Source organism: Pleurodeles waltl, chromosome 3_1, assembly GCF_031143425.1.
Source record: "Pleurodeles waltl isolate 20211129_DDA chromosome 3_1, aPleWal1.hap1.20221129, whole genome shotgun sequence".
NCBI lineage: Eukaryota > Metazoa > Chordata > Amphibia > Caudata > Salamandridae > Pleurodeles > Pleurodeles waltl.
In genome coordinates, this window is record NC_090440.1 from 951,525,530 (window position 1) to 951,538,715 (window position 13,186).

The window sequence follows — 13,186 nt, forward strand, 5'->3', positions numbered from 1 at the left end:
TAAATAAATAAATAAATAAATAAATAAATAAATAGGGACCTCAGGAGAGCCATCCCAGAAGCCCATAAAGGGCTTAATTTAAAAAAAAAACTAAACAAAACACAATCCCCAGAGCTCGAGCTTTGGGGGTTCGAGTCCAGCTGGACTCATTTGGTTTTTTTAAATGGAAAAATTGTTTTATTTAAAATAATAAATATATATTTTTTTATTTTAAACTGAACACAAATATCTCATTCTAATTATATGAGATATTAAAGCCTACAAAAAGCTATCTCTTTCCCTCTCACTTTCTTTCTCTCTTTCCCTCCTTCAATCCATTTCTCCCACTCAGACATGCACCCACTCATACTCACTCAGATACTCATGCACCCACTCACAGACCCACTCACACCCTCATACACCCATTCACAGACCCACGCACACACCAGCACATCTGCTAAAGCACAGATGTCTACACCGTCACACCCAGACAGACTATCTGACAGTCACTCTCACCCTAGATACACCCTCTCACATCTATTCTCACACCCAGAGAGACCATGGCCAACTCAAGCCGCACAAGTCCAAAGGCTCATGCACAGCATGGGGTTGAGTGGTTTGGGGGTAGTTGGCTGTAGGGTCAGGCTGCAGGCCAGGTCTTGCAGGCAACCTCCCTTGCACACCGGTGAAGGCTGTGCATGGTGCAAGTTTGGGTGCTTATAGGGACTTGCCATCAGGGCCTGGCATCTGGCTGTGTACAGAGGTGGCTGGTTAACGTACAGTAAAGACAATTTCTATACGTTAAAAAATCATAGAAATTCACTGAAAAAAAACAATAGTTACAGGGATGTTATAGTTAGGAAATGCATTTTGAAAAGAACATAGAAACTCTCTGAAGAAAACAATCATTAGATGGACGTTACAGTTAGGCTCACATTTCAAGCGCACAAAACCATAGAAATTCAGCAGATATAGTTAGAGTTACCTCAAGTAACTATAACTCATGCTCTCAGGTAACTATAACTCATGCCCTCACCATGCACTGCTAATTACCCCACAAATTACAGCACCCATGACATCTTTGATAACATGCTTGATAATATCAATGTAATATTTGCAGGAATTTTTTTTAGGAAAAAACTGTTTTGGCGGGGGTGTGAGTTATAGTTATCAGTGATCCCCTAGCAGTGGTGGACTCCCCACTTTTGGCCAGAGCAACCACGAGAGAAAGCACAAAGGACAGGAGGAGTGAATACCCCCAGCTTGCCCCACTCCTAAAGTATTGCATGCAAAATGACCTCTCCATTTCATTTTTCTTCCTCTTGCATGGTAGATTTTTTGTGCGAATAGGAAGGATGTGGCTATTATCTGGATGGAGATTATGTGGGTGGCTAACAAGGTAATACAGGCTGTTGTAAATTCCCTGGTCTGAGATGATTGGTTGGGCTGCAGTGTGAGTAATCTCTCAAAATACATGATGTGCAAGAACTTCTGGGATGGACGGGTTGACATCAGACCCTTTAATAATGGTAATATATTATGTGAGTGGCTGAGTTACTATGTGTGTCAATGTGTGAGTGGATGTATGAGTGCCTGTATGGGTGGGTGTGTGAGTGCCTTTATAAGTAGGTATGGAAGTAGCTGTGTGGGTGGCTGATTGGCATTGTGAGTGACTATATTGGCAAGTGAGTGGTTGTGCCAGTTGCTGTTAACGAGAGTGAGTGGCTCTGTGAGTTGTTGTATGGGTGGGTATGTAGGTGTGCATGTGACTGTATAGGTTAGTGAGTGGGCGTCTGAATGCTTGTATGAGCAAATGACTGGCTATGTAAGTGGCTGTATCATATGGGTGAGTGAGTGGCTGTTTGAATGGTTATTTGGTTACCAAGTTGATGTGTAAGTGGCTATACTGTAGAGTAAGTGTCTGTGTGATTGGATGTATGGGTGAGTGAGCAGAATTGTGAGTGCTTGAATAGATGTGTGAATGGGTATTTAAGTGGTGGGTGTGCGAGTACATGTGTGAGTGCTTGCATGGGTGAGTGAGTGGCTGTGTTGAGAGACTGTATGGTTGAATGAGTGGGTGTGTGACTTGTTAAATAGGTGAATAAATGGATGTGTAAGTAGCTGTATGGGTGAATGTGTGGCTCTGTGAGTAGCTGTATGGGTAAGTGACTGGTTGTATGAGTGGCTGTGTGGGTGAGTGAGTGGTCTTGTGAGTGTCTGTATGAGTGAATGAGTGGGTGTGTGAGTGTCTCAATGGATGAGTGAGTGGTTGTGTGAGTACTTGTATGTTTCTGGGAATGGGTATATGAGTGGTTGTGTAGGTACGTGAGAGGGTGTATGAAAGGTTGTGTAGGACTGTAAGTGGATGTGTGAGTGCCACCCTTTCATAGCCTTCTACAACACCTAGCAAAGTAGATAGCATCCTACAAGCAATCTAAACCTCTCAGAAGGCAGTTGAATCGAAGATGGAGGAGGTCAGAATCAATGTGTTTCTCTTCTTCCAGGACTTAAGAAACAGGGTCTCTGAGGCAGGAGGCAGGGTTTGGACACTGGAGGGTGAAATGGCTGTACTTTAGTGCGTTGTTTCCAAACTCCTCTCAACAACCAGCTTCCTGTAAAATTGGGCAGAAGGCACCAAAAATAGATCTAGACCAAGAAATGTATGTTTTTTTGGCTTCCTGGAGGGGACTGAGTGTCCACAACCAAAGAAATTCCTGAAGCTATGGCTCAAATAGCTTAAATAGTTGGTCCCAGGAGCACTGCTTTCACTCTGGTTTGCAATAGAGAGGATACACCAATCTCTGGCTTCATGACCCACTTCGTGGGGCACCTTCATGATCCCTGATAGTGATCATATTCAGTTAAAGAAAAAGGGACGCAATCATCCATGGAGCCCATCAGGCCTGCAGCCTAGCATCAATGATCAATGAATCAACCCACATAATGGTCTCCCCCAACTATACCAGAGCAGTTCAGCAGTGACGTAAGTCCTTCAATGAAGTTTAACAGAAACTTCGGGCAATGAACCTACAATACATGCTTATATTTCCAGATAAACTCAAGTGATACATGAATCCAAAGTAATTTTTTTTTATACACCTGAAGCCACTTGGGAATGAGCAACTGAATTTCCAAACTTCACGAAGATGGCACTACTGGACCGAGACATTCCCAAAAATGCAACCAACATACATTCAACAGACCCCAGAGGAGAACTAAATCAAGGAGAAAGAGGAACAATAACCACAACCCTTCCGACTCAAGGACAATCACACCTGTAATAGAGCAAAATCTCCTGTGGGCCGTTACCTGCCCATCCCGGATTCCACTCAGGAAAGAACTACAGGGCCCACACTGAGGGGCCACATGAAGCATGACATGACGAGACCTGAAAGATGGTTTGGGTGTTTTCACACCCCAGGAATCGGGCATCCCGGGCACACTTATCACAAGTACTAATTAGTACTTCAGATGACAAACACTAATTATGCATCCTGGACATGAGTAGTTCACATCTAAACATTCTGCTTGAGTTTGTTACAATATGTTATGTTCCAGAAGTTTTGAGTGCGACAGATGAGTCAGAGTTCTTAAAAAAAATAATTATGGGAATCAAGGTGAATTGAAACCGCACCTTCTTTCTTTATTATATATATGCAATTTATGGCACTTTACGGTGCACGGGTCGTGAGGGCGAACCCCCTAGACCTCAAATAGCCATGGGCTCATAACATTGAAAAGGAGACCCAGCACATCGAAATGTCCATTGATATCCACAAAATTATCACATTTCTTCAAAAATCACAGAATTCAATAGAGTTCTTATGAAAACTTTTTGTTCTTTATTTATCCACAATGACAATATCTAATCCATTATAGCCAACGCGTTTCGTCCAAACGGAGTTCTTCAGGGATATAAAAAATATAAAAATACATAAAATATCAATCAATATAATATTCTATATACATCCTCCACCCATATTAAATATAAAATGCAGTGAAAAAATTAAAATCATCAATAATCACAATCATGGTAATTTTTTATTTTATTAAAGAAATAAAACTAATGACTTAACTTATAGAAAAATATAAATAGAGGGAAAAAGGCTAAAAACAAATTAAAATTTTTATTTTTTTAATTAATTGCAATAACTTCCAACATTGTCAGTTTTTTATTTATTTCTTAATTTTCTTCACTTCCTCCAAAACTACCTATGTCATCTAATTATGTATTTTATTTTATTTTGAACTCTTCATTTTTATATTTTTGTATTTTTTTTATTAAAAAGAAATATATATCTATATATAGATATCAAATGTTGTAAAAAAATGTGTTTCTTAATATAGTAATTGCATATATGTTACTTCCTACCAAGTGACAAACTTTATCCTCCACATTTAACTTAATTTTAGTTATCAATTAGTTTTAATTACAAAAACTCAAAATTTAAAAGATTTATTTTGTATTCTTCTTATTCTCATCCTTCAATCTTTCCAACACTATTCCGTTTCCATTAGAATTAAAGCTACATATCAATGTTTTATTGTCAATTGATCATCTACTAGGACAAAATAAAGATGGTACACACTATTGCAGAAGAAACATCAACCCATAGCTCATAATTGCAGTATGTAACACGCTCCACGGCAGAACCCCATCCGATCTCCTGACAATGAAACCGATTGTGTTCTCACACATCGCTTTTATACTTGCACTAACCATTTCCACCTGAAGCAAACTGAAACACTTCCTTTTGAGATATGTAACGGTGGCGGCCATTTTGAAATGGCACTTGGACCACACTTTTATATAAGCTTTGTACTGACGATTTCATATATATTATTATTTGGTCGCCCACTAAAACAAAATAGACTGTGCCTACAATAACATATGGCAAAAATGTCAATTATTTCACCAGAAACACTGATCCATACCTCGCACTTGCAGCATATAACACACTCAACATGCTAATAAAATCTAATTTTTTAGCATGTGAAGATGGCAGCCATTTTGAAGAGGCACCTTTTGCCATATATGTATATGAACTCTACATAAACGGGTTAAATATATGTTGTTATTTTATCATCTTATTTCAACAAAGTGTGCGTTTTTATACTTGTGCAATCAATAACATCTGGGGCAAGCTAAAAAACATTAGAAAACCTCATTTTTAAACCATGAGAAAGTGGCGGCCATTTTGAAATGGCAACTCTTATGTATAATGCACTCGGCATGCCAGTAAATTGAAAATTTGAAAACATATACTGGTGACGGCCATTTTAGAAAGGCACCTTTTACCTTATATTTGTGCAGAATCTACATAAGCGAATTTGATATAAGTTATTTTCATCGTCTACTAAGACAAAATAGACGTTTTAGTACTTGTGTGATCGCTTCCACCTTCAACAAGCAAAGTGACCTCATTTTAAGACATATAACAATAACAACGTTTAAACCTTGTTTTAAAATATGTGACAGTGGCGGCCATTTTATAATCACACTTTTTATTTTCCCCACATTTATATTGATCATGCACAAAGAGTTCTAAAAGATATGTTATTGTTTTGTCTTCTACTAAAACAGGATAAAATATACCTGCTACAACATGTAACAATAATGCTAATTATTAAAGTGGAAACACCAGTCCATACCTCACGGTTAATACCTATAACGTGCTCCACTGCCAAAAGCCATCAGGCCACATATTAGTAAGACGTCGATTGTATTTTTATACATCATTTTAATACTCATTCTAGACACTTCTACCTAACGCAGTTATAGAAAACCTCACTTTAAATCATGTAACAGTGATAGCCATTGAAAAGTGCACTTTTAACCACACATTTCATTAAGTTCCCAAAAAATAATGAAATTCGCTATTAATATTTAATCCTTCTTGCACTTTTCGTAATCTATTTATCCATTTTGCCTCAGCTTTTCTTAATGTCAATTCCCTGTTGCCTCCCCTTTCATCATGAGGTACATGTTCTAAACCATGAAACCAAATCTGAGTGTTGGTGGGATGGGAAGACTGTACGTGTGTAGCCACAGGATATTTGATATCTCTGTTTTTTATAGCTCTTATATGTTCCATCACTCTTGTCTTAGACTCTGTATACTACTGCTGATATACAATTTGCCACACGAACATCCCAAGGCATAAACCACAAATGTTGTGTTACAATTAATACACAAATTGATGGTGTATTCCTTTGGGGTATTGTATTTGAACTTTTTTATTTTGTTAACTCCTATTTTACATACGGAGCAACCCCCACACACATAAAAACCTTCTGGTTTCACACCCAACCATGTTCCTACCTCAGAATTATTGTGATTATTCTTTACGTAACTGGGACATAGTATATTTTTTAGAATATTACCTCTTTGATAGACCATTTTCGGTCTCTTAGATATGGTACCCTCTGGCAGTGTGATAGAATCCAATATATGCCAATTTTTTCTTAGTGCATTATAGACATGACTACTGTACAGATTATATTTGGTAACAAAACTGACTTCCCGTTTTTTATCCTTCACTTCAGTGTTTTCTTTTTCTTTACGATTTTCCTGTAATGTATCCTTCCTATTTACTTTTTTGATTTTAGTTTTTGCCTTTCTCAGGACATCCTCATTGTATCTTCTTTTACGAAAGTCACATTCTATTGCCAACAACCTTTTCTCAAAGTCTTTTTGTTGGCTGCAATTGCGTCTAACTCTCACCATCTCACCATATGGAATTGACTCAATGTTTTTTTTGGGGTGAGCACTGGTGGCATGGAGTACACTATTACAAGAAGTGGGCTTTTTAAAAATGTCACTATGTATGGCATTGTTATGTACATACAATTGCAGATCTAAAAAATACATTCTATTTTTATCATATTTAAGGGTCAATTTAACATTAAGGGGGTCATTCTGACTTTCCCGCTGGGCCGGCGGGCGACCGCCAGAAGGCCGCCCGCCGGCCCAGCGGGAAAGCCCCTTCAACAATGAAGCCGGCTCCGAATGGAGCCGGCGGAGTTGAAGGGGTGCGACGGGTGCAGTGGCACCCGTCGCGATTTTCAGTGTCTGCAAAGCAGACACTGAAAATCTTTATGGGGCCCTGTTAGGGGGCCCCTGCACTGCCCATGCCGGTGGCATGGGCAGTGCAGGGGCCCCCAGCGGCCCCACGACACCCGTTCCCGCCATCCTGTTCCTGGCGGTAAGAACCGCCAGGAACAGGATGGCGGGAAGGGGGTCGGAATCCCCATGGCGGCGCTGCTTGCAGCGCCGCCATGGAGGATTCCTATGGCCAGGGGAAAACCGCCGGGAAACCGCCGGTTTCCCTTTTCTGACCGCGGCTTTACTGCCGCGGTCAGAATTGGCCAGGAAGCACCGTCAGCCTGTTGGCGGTGCTTCCGCGGTCGTTGGCCCTGGCGGTCCATGACCGCCAGGGTCAGAATGACCCCCTAAATCTTTCTTTGTTCAAGAATGTATGATATTCCTCAAGATCAGTCAAATTCCCATTCCATATAACCAGGATGTCATCTATATAGAGCCCATAAAGTACTATGCGAAGTACAAAGATTCAGGTTAGGCAACAAAAAGAGAATGGTCAGGACAAAAGACATCGGACCAGAAGAAGGGGAAAAAAACATGAAAACAGGTGTACAAACAAGACTACAGGCAAAAAGCTCAAAAGGGGTGAAGATGTAAATACGGAAATTATAAATAATAATGAAGGAAAATTGTTCAAATGTTCTAATGATAATTCAAGTGATCTAAAGATTATTAATTTATCTTCAAGAGTATTGAGTCAGGAAGAAATACAGATGCTAAAAGGATTACGTTTTTGTCCAAATGCCAAATGTGATTTTGTGGGCTTACATGTGGATTTGTTTAAATTTGTGAGGAATCTTAAATTGAAAAAACATTTTGCAGAACATCCCAAGAGAATTGTAAACACAACAGATGTGTCTAGCACATCAAATTTGAGTATTGCTCATTTGAGGGATATCCATACAATTGTGACCATTGACAATACGGAGGAGATAGGAGATTTAATACATATGGCGAGTGAATTAGATATTCAAGAGCATTTAAGAACACACAGTCACTTAAAGTTACCATCGAAATTCATACCACCTAGTACACAAGATAGCCTGATAGATGAATTTCATCGTAAAATTAATATAGATCTGTATAAAATGGAAGATCTACACCATACCAATAGGATGTGCACACATAAATTCAATCTAACCATCAAAGAAAAGGGCATCTTGACAAATTTAAAAAATGACCACGATATGGTTATACGTGAATCACACAAAGGTGGGGATATTGTTCTAATGAACAATGTGGATTATTTGAAAGAGATTGAGAGACAATTATCTGTAATAAATTGCTATGAAAGATTGGATAATAATCCAACTGCCGGGATACAGCAGCAGATTAATGTTCAACTTGTGGAATGGCATGAATCTGGTTTACTTACAGATGACGAGTTTAAATATTTAAAGGTATATCATTCAAAATATCCATGCATTTACATCTTACCTAAAATCCATAAACAAGGTAATTTTCCACCTGGAAGACCTATTATTTGCACTATAGGATCCCCTACTGAACATATGTCAGAATATGTAGATGTTTTTTTATAGCCTTTTGTGAAAAATTTACCCTCCTATCTAAGGGACAGTAAGGACTTGCTGAGTAAATTGGAAGATTTTATTTGGGATAACACAGATCTAACTTTTGTGACTATGGCTGTAGAGAGTCTACATACTTGTATACAAACTGACTGTGGTTTGGAAGCATTAAAGCATTTTCTCTTTAAACGAAATGCTAGTTTTCGAGAACACACATTTATGTTATTGGACATGGCCAAGATAATCCTAACCAACAATGCATTTCTTTATAATGGAACCTGGTTCTTACAGAAGAAACAGGGGACGGCAATGGGCTCCAGATTTGCTCCATCTTACGCAAACCTATTCATGGGCTTGTTTGAGGTGGAGCATGCCTGGGGCCGCCAAGTGCATCAATGGATTAATAACATATTTTTTATGGGAGCTATATAGATGACATCATGGTTATATGGAATGGAAATTTGACTGATCCTGAGGAATATCATACATTCTTGAACAAGAAAAGATTTAATGTTAAATTGGCCCTTAAATATGATAAAAATAGAATTGATTTTTTAGATCTGCAATTGTATGTACATAACAATGCCATACATAGTGACATTTTTAAAAAGCCCACTTCTTGTAATAGCATACTCCATGCCACCAGGGCTCACCCAAAAAAAAAACATTGAATCAATTCCATATGGAGAGATGGTGAGAGTTAGACGCAATTGCAACCAACAAAAATACTTTGAGAAAAGGTTGTTGGCAATAGAATGTGACTTTCGTAAAAGAGGATACAATGAGGATGTCCTGAGAAAGGCAAAAACTAAAATCAAAAAAGTAAATAGGAAGGATACATTACAGGAAAATCGTAAAGAAAAAGAAAACACTGAAGTGAAGGATAAAAAACGGAAAGTCAGTTTTGTTACCAAATATGATCTGTACAGTAGTCATGTCTAAAATGCACTAAGAAAAAATTGGCATATATTGGATTCTGTCACACTGCCAGAGGGTACGATATCTAAGAGACCGAAAATGGTCTATCAAAGAGGTAATATTCTAAAAAATATACTATGTCCCAGTTACGTAAAGGATAATCACAATACTTCTGAGGTAGGAACATGGTTGGATGTGAAACCAGAAGGTTTTTATGTGTGTGGGGGTTGCTCCGTATGTAAAATAGGAGTTAACAAAATAAAAAGTTCAAATCCAATACCCCGAAGGAATACACCATCAATTTGTTTATTCATTGTAACACAACATTTGTGGTTTACGTGTTGGGATGTTCGTGTGGCAAATTGTATATTGGCAGTAGTATACGGAGTCTAAAGACAAGAGTGATGGAACATATAAGAGCTATAAAAAACAGAGATATTAAATATCCTGTGGCTACACACCTACAGTCTTCCCATCCCACCAACACTCAGATTTGGTTTCATGGTTTAGAACATGTACCTCATGATGAAATTGGAGGCGACAGGGAATTGACATTAAGAAAAGCAAAATGGATAAATAGATTCCGAACAGTACAAGAAGGATTAAATATTAATAGCGAATGTCATTATTTTTTGGGAACTTAATGAAATGTGTGGTTAAAAGTGCCACTTTTTAATGGCTATCACTGTTACATGATTTAAAGTGAGGTTTTCTATAACTGTGTTAGATAGAAGTGTCTAGAATGAGTATTAAAATGATGTATAAAAATAAAATTGACGTCTTAGTGATATGTGGCCTGATGGCTTTTGGCAGTGGAGCACGTTATAGGTATTACCCGGAGGTATGGACTGGTGTTTCCACTTTAATAATTTGCATTATTGTTATCTGTTATAGCAGGTATATTTTATCCTGTTTTAATAGAAGACAAAACAATAATATATCTTTTAGAAATCGTTGTACATGATCAATATAAATGGGGGAAAATAAAAAGTGTGATTCTAAAATGGTCGCCACTGTTACACATTTTAAAACAAGGTTTAAACGTCGTTATTGTTATATATCTTAAAATGAGGTCATTTTACTTGTTTAAGGTGGAAGCGATCACACAAGTATTAAAACGTCTATTTTGTCTTAGTGGACGATGAAAATAACAACTTACATCAAATTCGCGTATGTAGATTCTGTACAAATATAAGGTAAAAGGTACCTTTCTAAAATGGCCTCCACTAGTATATGTTTTCAAATGAGATTTTACTGGCATGCCGAGTGCATTATACATAAAAGGTGCAATTTCAAAATGGCCGCCACTTTCACATGGTTTAAAAAATTAGGTTTTCTAAGGTTTTTTAGTTTGCCCCAGATGTTAGTGATTGCACAAGTATAAAAACGCACACTTTGTTGTAATAAGATGATAAAATATCAACATATATTTAACCCGTCAATGTAGAGTTCATATACATATATGGCAAAAGGTGCCTCTTCAAAATGGCTGCCATCATCACATGCTAAACAATGAGATTTTATTATCATGTTGAGTGTATTATATGCTGCAAGTGTGAGGTATGGATCAGTGTTTCTGGTGTAATAATTGACATTTTTGCCATATGTTATTTTGTTTTAGTGGGCGACCAAATAATAATATATATGAAGTCGTCAGTGCAAATCTTATATAAAAGTGTGGTCCAAGTGCCATTTCAAAATGGCCGCCACCGTTACATATCTCAAAAGGGAGTGTTTCAGTTTGCTTCAGGTGGAAATGGTTAGTGCAAGTATAAAAAGGATGTGTGAGAACACAAACGGTTTCATTGTCAGGAGATCGGATGGTGTTCTGCCGTGGAGCGTGTTACATACTGCAATTATGAGGTATGGGTTGATGTTTCTTCTGTAATAGTGTGTACCATCTTTATTTTGTCCTAGTAGATGATCAATTGACAATAAAACATTGATATGTAGCCTTACTTCTAATGGAAATGGAATAGTGTTGGAAAGATTGAAAGATGAGAATCAGAAAAATACAAAATAAATCTTTGAAATCTGGAGTTGTTTGTAATTAAAACTAATTGATAACCAAAATTAAGTTAAATGTGGAGGATAAAGTTTGTCACTTGGTAGGAAGTAACATATATGCAATAACTATATTAAGATATTATTTTTTTTACAACATTATACACATATATATATATTTTTTTAATAAAAAGAATATAAAAAAATATAAAAATGAAGAGTTTAAAATAAAATAAAATACATAATAAGATGACATAGGTAGTTTTGGAGGAAGTGAAGGAAATGAAGAAATAAATAAAAAACTGACAATGTTGGAAATTATTGCAATTAATTAAGAAATTAAAATGTAAAAAAATATTTTAGCCTTTTTCCCTCTATTTATAATTTTCTATAAGTTAAGTCATTAGTTTAATTTCTTTAATAAAATTATAAATTACCATGATGGTGATTATTGATGATTTAAATTTTTTCATGGCATTTTATATTTAATATGGGTGGAGGATGTATATAGAATATTATATTGATTGATATTTTATGTACTTGTATACTTTTTTATAGCCCTGAAGAAGTCAGTTTGGACGAAACGCGTTGGCTATGATGGATTAGATATTGTCATTGTGGATAAATAAAGAACAAAACGTTTTCATAAGAACTCTATTTAATTATGTGATTTTTGAAGAAATGTGATAATCTTGTGGATATCAATGGACACTTTGATGTGCTGGGTCTCCTTTTCAATAAGATGAGTCAGAGTAGCGAAGTATAGAGAGGGGGTGGGGCGGAGCAGGATATTCCACAGTCAAATCTGGTCTTATGCACATTGCTAAACATACAGACACATCCCGGTTTACAAGTCTTAGCCAGCAATGTGGAGCAGGAGCCTAAACGCCCAACTAACACAACAAAAGCACAACCGACATCCTCCAGCCGTATTATGTGCAGCCCCCCTGATGCTATTTGGTGCTCACATCATAGAATGTCACTTGTCTCCTAGACTAAATTAAATGGACGGTCTTCCTTTGGTGCATTAAATGTTTCACACCCACTGTGTTAATCCTACAGGAGACCCATTAACTGGTCTACAACTGTCTCTTTATGAAATGCTTTGGCTATGACCAAACATTTTCAGCTGGAATTACATGTGGATCCAGGGTGGGGGCACTCCTCCTACACAAATGTTCCCACTGGTAATGACCTCCTCTTTAGCAAACAGCCTTGGCTGTTTCATTGGGGTAGGGACCTTCCTTGAAGGGCGTCAGTAAAGATGTCTGAGCATTTATGTCCTGCCCCACACTCTTGAGGCAATAACAGCCACTGCCCTACAATTCTTGCCTTCCACTATTATACTGGAAGGAGGCTTCATTACCTCCCCTAACGATGACACTGACTCTTCACCGACACCCACAACAAGCCACATATCAACTTCAGTCCTAGGTGGACTACTCAGAGCTCTGTGATGCACAGAGGGTTTGGCACCCTAATAACAGAGAATTCACACGCACATCTGCTCCACACAATACACTATTCCAATCAACGTATTCCTCCTTTCTACTACCAATCTCTTCCAACTTCCAGGCACCAAGACCCTGCCCAGAGGGATCTCCAACCACTCACTCCTTACTGCCCATTTTTGCTCCCCATGTGGAACCAGACA